This window comes from Bombus impatiens, unplaced genomic scaffold, assembly GCF_000188095.3.
Source record: "Bombus impatiens unplaced genomic scaffold, BIMP_2.2 scf_0478, whole genome shotgun sequence".
NCBI classification, from domain to species: Eukaryota; Metazoa; Arthropoda; class Insecta; order Hymenoptera; family Apidae; genus Bombus; species Bombus impatiens.
In genome coordinates, this window is record NT_176897.1 from 1,464,752 (window position 1) to 1,471,946 (window position 7,195).

A 7,195-nucleotide genomic window follows, 5' to 3' on the forward strand; every position below is an offset into this window, starting at 1 on the left:
GAGTATAAAGATTGCCACGAAAATATTTGAAAATAACTTTGAATAGAATAGGTACTGCAAGAAAATATTAGCTACCGCGTGGTTTATCCAGTTAAATTTGTAAATGTTGTACAAACTTAACTGCCAAAGATATGGTATTCGACATTCTTGAAAAATGTTATATATTATCTTATTCAGCCTACTTTTCTCTTTCTACTATATTATTTTCTTTTACATTTCGCCACGAGTAGGTACATCGGAGAAAGAAAAAAAAAGCGGTAGGAAATAGAAGAGGAGAAAGACTGCAACAGTCTTAATTTCGAACACGAAACCAGAATAGAACGTTTAGCCCGAGGATAGAGAAGGAAATATTCAGAATATCAGATGGAAGAAAGGGTACGATTAGAAAAAGTATAAAGGGAAATGTGCCAGAGGAAAAATGACAAAAAAGAAGAGGCAAGGAGACGAACCCGCGAATTAAACGGCCCGCTGGTGATTTTTCATCTACGAAACGTTCGATTACTTGAAAATCTTGAAAAGCTGGACAAAAAATGGATATAGTCGATAACGTCATAAGTGTTTCTAAGATCACGAAACATTTCCAACGATCATCGTCTGTATCGTCGATCGAACATTATATCATCTACGAAGAAACAATCCACGCATATTCCATTGGTAGTCTTTCAGTTTTCTCTTCTTTCGTTCGATACAACAAATTTGTAAATTAATCCACATCTAAAAAGAACATTCTTTTGCAATAGACGTCTACGTGGAGTAGCATAAACGTATCGAATGTTGAACTATACATATGGTGGAAGCGTGAACGGTCGTTTCTAGCCATCGACTACGTAAGTAAGTAAATACATATGTCCAAGTGGCACGGTTTTAGGAGTCCTAAAGCAACGCGAAGAATCGTTGTCCTCGTCGTGGCGATTCTCGCCTGTATCCTCCACATCGCGAGCGTAGAAACTGCAGTGTGTACGTAATAACCATGTTGCAGTACAAAGCCGACAATTAACCGTACTGGCAGCGAGCGTCATTTGTCATCCTCTACGTTACTGCCACGGAAAATATCACCGAGATTTTCCAGTAAAATATTACTCGAGGATTAACGCGATAACTCTCCGAGGGATGGTGGTCAGTCGTGTTAAATACTAGAAATACGATTCCGGATGCCAGACGCCGCTAATTATTGGCTGAAAAAGCGCGTTATATTCATAAAGAAAAGCAATCGATTATTTGTTCCATACTTGCTACGAGAGTTGCGTAATTGAAAGTGAGAGTTAATATGTACGTTTGTCGTTTGCAATTATTTCAATTACGCGATAAAGCGTAATCGTTGAGGCGGATAAAATGCAGACGGAATAAGATTTGAAATTTTAAGCGCAATCGATAATCGCTGAAGCAGTCCGATGAAACCGAAGTATAAAACTGGAATCGGTAATGTTGCTTTTTCTGCGTTTCCTTCTCAACGCGAACGTTTCTTCGTTGAACGTTAGCTAACCAACGAAAGAGCCGCTTACGGGAAAGCGTTTCTCGTTGATCGCGATCAGGGATGAAACGCGAACAAGCACCGTTCCTTTTAATCGCTATTGTATCTCGAGAAAAACGGGCAGGGAGAATTGCCTCGAAGTAACAGGGAAAATTGTCCGAACGCAACGAGGATGGAAACAATAGGTAAGATGATTTAATCGATACAAGATTTCAGAATTTCTTTTCTTAAACCGGAAATCTATAGAAGACTCGGTCTCTTTCCACGCGAGTAATATTAAAGTGGCGGGAAAGCTACGAAATGCGACATTGTTGCGAATACCTGAACATGTTTCATGGAAGAAAACGAACCGGTGCAAAAGGAGGAGTTACGCGTACCTTAGTCGTCCGATGACGTGCGCAGAAGAAAACGGGCCGTCTTACATCATGTATATATAGATGCGACGCGTACGAACGTCGCAATCTCGATATTACGATTTTCGAGTGTCGTGTCGTACGAGTATCGCGCGATGCTTTTACAAATATCTATGTAACTCGTGGATATCGATATGTACATATACATTCTATTCTATTAGACGAATATAGTATAAAAGACAGCCTGGACGAGAAATCGTCGTTGGCGTTGAAATTAAGACCGAAGCTTTTTGATAAAATAACGATGATCATTTTTTAATTCGAAAAGTTTCGAGTCAGTTCCGTTCGCGATGCGCGTGGAAGAAAACGCGGCGAATGCAAATGCGCGTTACGACGAATGGCAAAATATGTTCGAAAATAACGAAAAATGATTATCGTATAAGGCACGATTGCTGGGAGGAAGAAGCGAGAAGAAGCAACGGAGATAAATTATATACGATATACATACATTCTGGCATATAAGTACAACGAAAAAAGGAGAAACGAGAAGAGCAATAGGAAGGAAAGAGAAGGGGGCGGGGGAGGAGAGGAAGGAGGAGAAAAGCTGGAAAAAGCCAGAGGCTGCAAAACGGTTGAATAGGAAACAATATGCAACGCTACCAACTTAGCAGGAGAAACCAGCCAGCTACGAGCACCACCCCGTTTACTACGCCTCGGGGCTATTTGCAATTGTTCTTTCTCTTTCTCTATCGTTCCCGGTCCGTCTTCGTCTACCTTTCGCCACCTGATCTTCTTCTTCGTTTCGCGGAGAGAATCATTCCCTGTTTCCCCTCTTTTTACTTGTACCTTCTCCTACAGATCTCTGTTTATCAATCCTTCTTGCTCTCTGTAAGTCTCGTCTTCTTTCCTCGTATCTGGCGTGCTCTCTTTGTCGTCGCGTTCCGCGCCTCTGTGTCCTGCTCTTTCTGTCTTCGCCGTTTGTTCCTGTTCCTGTCCCTCTGGCTCGCTCCGTAATAACGGAACTCCCATTCAAAGTACAATAGCTGGTCATAAATTATCCTCGAAAACGGTAGCGTTAGATCCTACTGGATTCACCCTTTATACAAACCGGGCGCACGCTCGCTTAATTGAGCATCCTCGATAACGCGATACGATTTCGTATATCCCTGCTAAATTTTCAACGTGCACTTGGGAAATTACCGAAACGCGAGCAATGGCCGAGCTCGGTACGACGGTAGGCCTGCCGATTTTCCAAAGTAAATTTCTTTTCCCGCGCGCTCGCACTCGTTTCTACTCGTTGATATTCTTCTCTATCGTTAGCCCGGACTCAGCTGTGTGCTGCGGCGTTTCGTCGTTTTACGAAAAAAGCAGCAGAGAGTAAGAGAAAAAGAAACGAGAATTTGCACGAATCGAGGAAAGTTTAACCGAACGGAACCTTAGGGAAGAAGGATGAGGACGAGCTTGGACCGATTTCGAAGGATCAGCAGCCGGTGATACATAGGAGATTAAGGCGCGCATCGAATTTCTAGCTAATTACAAACAGCGATTCTAATTGCTTTGACTATAGTTCTACGATACGAGTAAAACCGATAAGTCGCAGCGAACGAGACATCGATTTTCTCGTTTCCGATCTGACGGTACGAGCGTTCAATGTTAAAGCATCGGCAGCGTGCCTATTCTGTTCGAACCGTTAAGCGGCGATTTTTCCGATCGCTGCGGTAAAATGTGTCGAGCGAGGCTTTTCGGGGTACCGCTCCTTTAAAACGGATTTCAATCGGTTTTTGATTCGTTCGAATAGAAACGACGCTCCAGGTGTATATCATTTTTCAATCAATTTCATAGCGTTTCTTCTTTACCGCGGCCACTGTTCGGCCTTGCTTCTATTTAATTTTATTTCTGATTTTAATCAGTTTTTGAAACAAAAAAAAAACGCTACCACTCTTGTTACCCCGGTCTAACGACATCGTTGCGTTTATTACGAACTCTGCTCGGAATGACGTCGCGACCGCGTTATCGTTTATCGGCGCTGTCTTGTGGCAAATCCCGTTTTTCAATGCGGTTTTCAAAGTTTCAGTGCCAACGAACGCATTTCGTCGATCTATTATTCCGCGTTGGAACGACAAGCCACCAGTCGCGGCCGGACGAAAGAAACGTAAATGAAATTCGTGTTTGCGCGGAAACTTTCCGATCGAATACCAGTTAAATTCTTACGAAGGAGTCGTCCGAACACACTGTTTTCTGTTCTTCTTCCTCTTCTACGAATCGCTCGCTCTCCAACCGGCCCGTTCTATCTCGAATCCTTCCTGCGCTCTTTATCCTTAACAAATCCTCGTCGATGAGAATCGACTTTAATCGTTAGCATCCTGGTGTTTGTTACCGAGAACCAGAGATCTCCAATGTCGAAACGCACCAGACAGAAGACAATAGTAAGAGGAGAGAGCGGAGAAGTCGAACGACCGTGATCGATAGAAAAGGAAAAGCGGAAGAAAAACAGAGAAAAGGAAGGAAGCGTGTCTTCGAACGATGTGTAAGCGATCTTCTTTCCTGTCACGATCGTCTCTGACAGGCAATTTAATGTTCCAAGAGTAATCTCAATCTTGTTTAATATTTTGTCACATCGAACCAGACACCATACTGTTTCGCGAGATTGCAAGCAACGCTCTTCTCTCGAATATCAACTACTCGCGATAGGGCGAAAGATCGTTGGCGCGAGAAAGAGGAAAGTTAAGGCAGATACGAACCATCTCCTTAAAAAGTTTATCCACCAACGGCAAATCTCCGGTAAGTTTACCGAGGAACTTTCGACCGAGCGCTCCTCCACCGGCCGGCTAGCGTTTCCTGGAAAGTGTTTTCGGGTAGACAGCCAAATCGCTCGCAATCAGAGTCCCCTACTGTTTTCGATTACTCCTTATTATCTCTCACCTCCTTGGCTTCTGGCCGGGCGATCTCGAGGCCGAGAAGCTGCCTTTTGTTCGCACGCTTCGTAACGCTAATTCGCTCCGTGTACTATCGTAAATTTCAGCACGGCCAAGAAACTGGGGACGCGGACTATCGCCGAGATCTCGTTAACCGTTTCTTCGAGCTCACGGTTCTTTCCTTTCAGAAAAAAAGCATAATTCCAGGTTTCTCGCTCGCAAAGCCGGTCACGTTTAAGTCGTACGTCAAACGAAATACCCTTTGATCCTCTCGTTAACTCGGTAGATGAGTTTGCCCGATCCTGCAAAGGATAACAAAAAAGAAAGTGCCTAGAAGAGGAAGCTTTTACATGCGCCTGTCGTACTTCTTTGCTAAGCTAATACAAGTTTTATAACGATCTCGATATCGTCGTTAAGATCGCGCGCAAGCCACTCGAAAATACGCGAGGTTCGAGAGCATCGTGGCGTCGGAATTAAACATTGTAAGAACTTTGCGAATCTTTCGAGCGAAGCGCCATTCGTCGATCGCTTTCGCTTGCGAAAGAAGAAGCTAGTTTCTCTTCTCGAGTATTCGTCTCGTAAGCCTATGCTCGTTCTTTCGAACGTTTGCTCCGGTCGTTCTTTTCAACCGATTTTGTTTTTCTCTACTTTCTTTCTTTCTCTGTTACGGAACGAGCCATCTTCGTTCCATCGCGTTGCAACATTGTGACGCAGCCTCTTCCTAAACTCCGTCTTCTCCTCGTGTTTCTCGTCGAGTCTCTGTTTCCCGAAACACCGAAAAAGCACTTTAAATAGGTTGTTTTGCACTTTTCGAGAAATCTGGACGGAAGAAGAAGAGGAAAGAGAAGACGAGGAAATAAAAGCGCGTCGATTTGTCGTATGGCTCGATAAAGCGAAGCAAAGTAAAAGAGACGGATTTCTGTGATTTATTCGTTCGTTTCTCCAGTAAGCGTATGCCAAGCAGGAGCTTAGGATTCACCGGTTACCGGTTAATAAATTGGGGCCGACTGTCACGAAGGATAGGTGCAGGAGAAATCAAGAGGATAAGCGAGCCACGACTTAATTCGCTGCTAACACGCCGTTAAATCTTAACGACTCGAAGCAAGAGCCAAGATTTTGTCCCTCCTAAACTCTCTGACGCAGTCTGTGTCTGAGAGTACCGCTTTACCGCTTCCCATGCTCCCTGCCTCGCATTTTCCTATCCTGTATTTGCCTCTGCCCCCTTCAAATTCACCTAATCTCGTCAACCTCCGAAACAGTTACCGCGTTACCCTTCCATTTCTCTTCCTTGCCATCGTTCTCGTTTCGCTTCGCTTTTCCCTGTAAGTGGATTAGGAATCAAACACTTGGACGCGATCGTTCTTTACGTGTTTTCGTCCTACCAAGGCGAAAATTTATACGTTCGCATCGTACTTTGCTATTCCTCGCTTCTATTTTTCGAAAGCTCGTTAAAGTTAAGTTAAAGTACGAAATAAATAAAAGAAGATAAAATAAGAAGAAGAAAAGAAAAAATAGTTAAGTATCGTTAGAGAGACGCGTTTCGAGTTAATCTGTTGTAGCGTCGATTTTCCGGTAATCGGGTAAATCGAACTCGTCTTCCGACGGCTGATTCCGGGCGTCGTAACCCGACCGATCGATAAAACTCGTTTCTTTACGAAGAATAGTATTTTTCAGATTATGCTGGAATAAAGATAAAAAATTCTGTTCGGATTTGTAGAGTATCGAGAGGAAAATTCGTCCGAGTATGTAAATGACACGTAAAAGACATTATACTCTACTTACGATCGAGATCTTCGATCTTTCGATCGACGTCCTTTGCCTCGTGCTTACGTTCGATAGCCCGCAACGCAGTTACGCGAATCGTTTCGTCTCGATCGACGGTGGATGCAAAGAACTGTATGGAAAGAGATTGCCCAGGGGGAATTAACGAAGGGACTGGACCGTTGAAAAACACGAAAGCGCCTTTAACTCGTGCCGCCTGTGTGTGTCTTTCACCGATCCGACGCCATTACACGAGAAATTGGAAATCAAGTATTCGATTCTGACGGTAAGCAAATTTCTATAGCGGAACAAAGTGTTCCTGCTTGTTGTTCGCGACGGTGCGCCGCGAGAGAAAAAAGAGCTGCCTCGCTTAGGGGAAACGTTCGACCGACATATTCAATGGAGGCGTGCGATTAAAATGCGCATAACGAATCCACGTTAATTACGCGTTATGTGAAAAAACCGGGCCATTATTATTGGCCCCCTTTTACGTATTTTTATCTCTGCGAGTTTTCACTTACATTTGTCGCAAAGCAACTGTACGATCGTTGAATCGAGTTATCGCGTAACGCGCGTTTCGAAACGTCGTTGGAACTTTTCATTAAGTAACGTCTTTTTACGCTCACCGACGATTTTCAACGTATCTTTGGAGCGAATATGAAAAATATAGTCCGCGTGGAATTTCTCAAATCGTC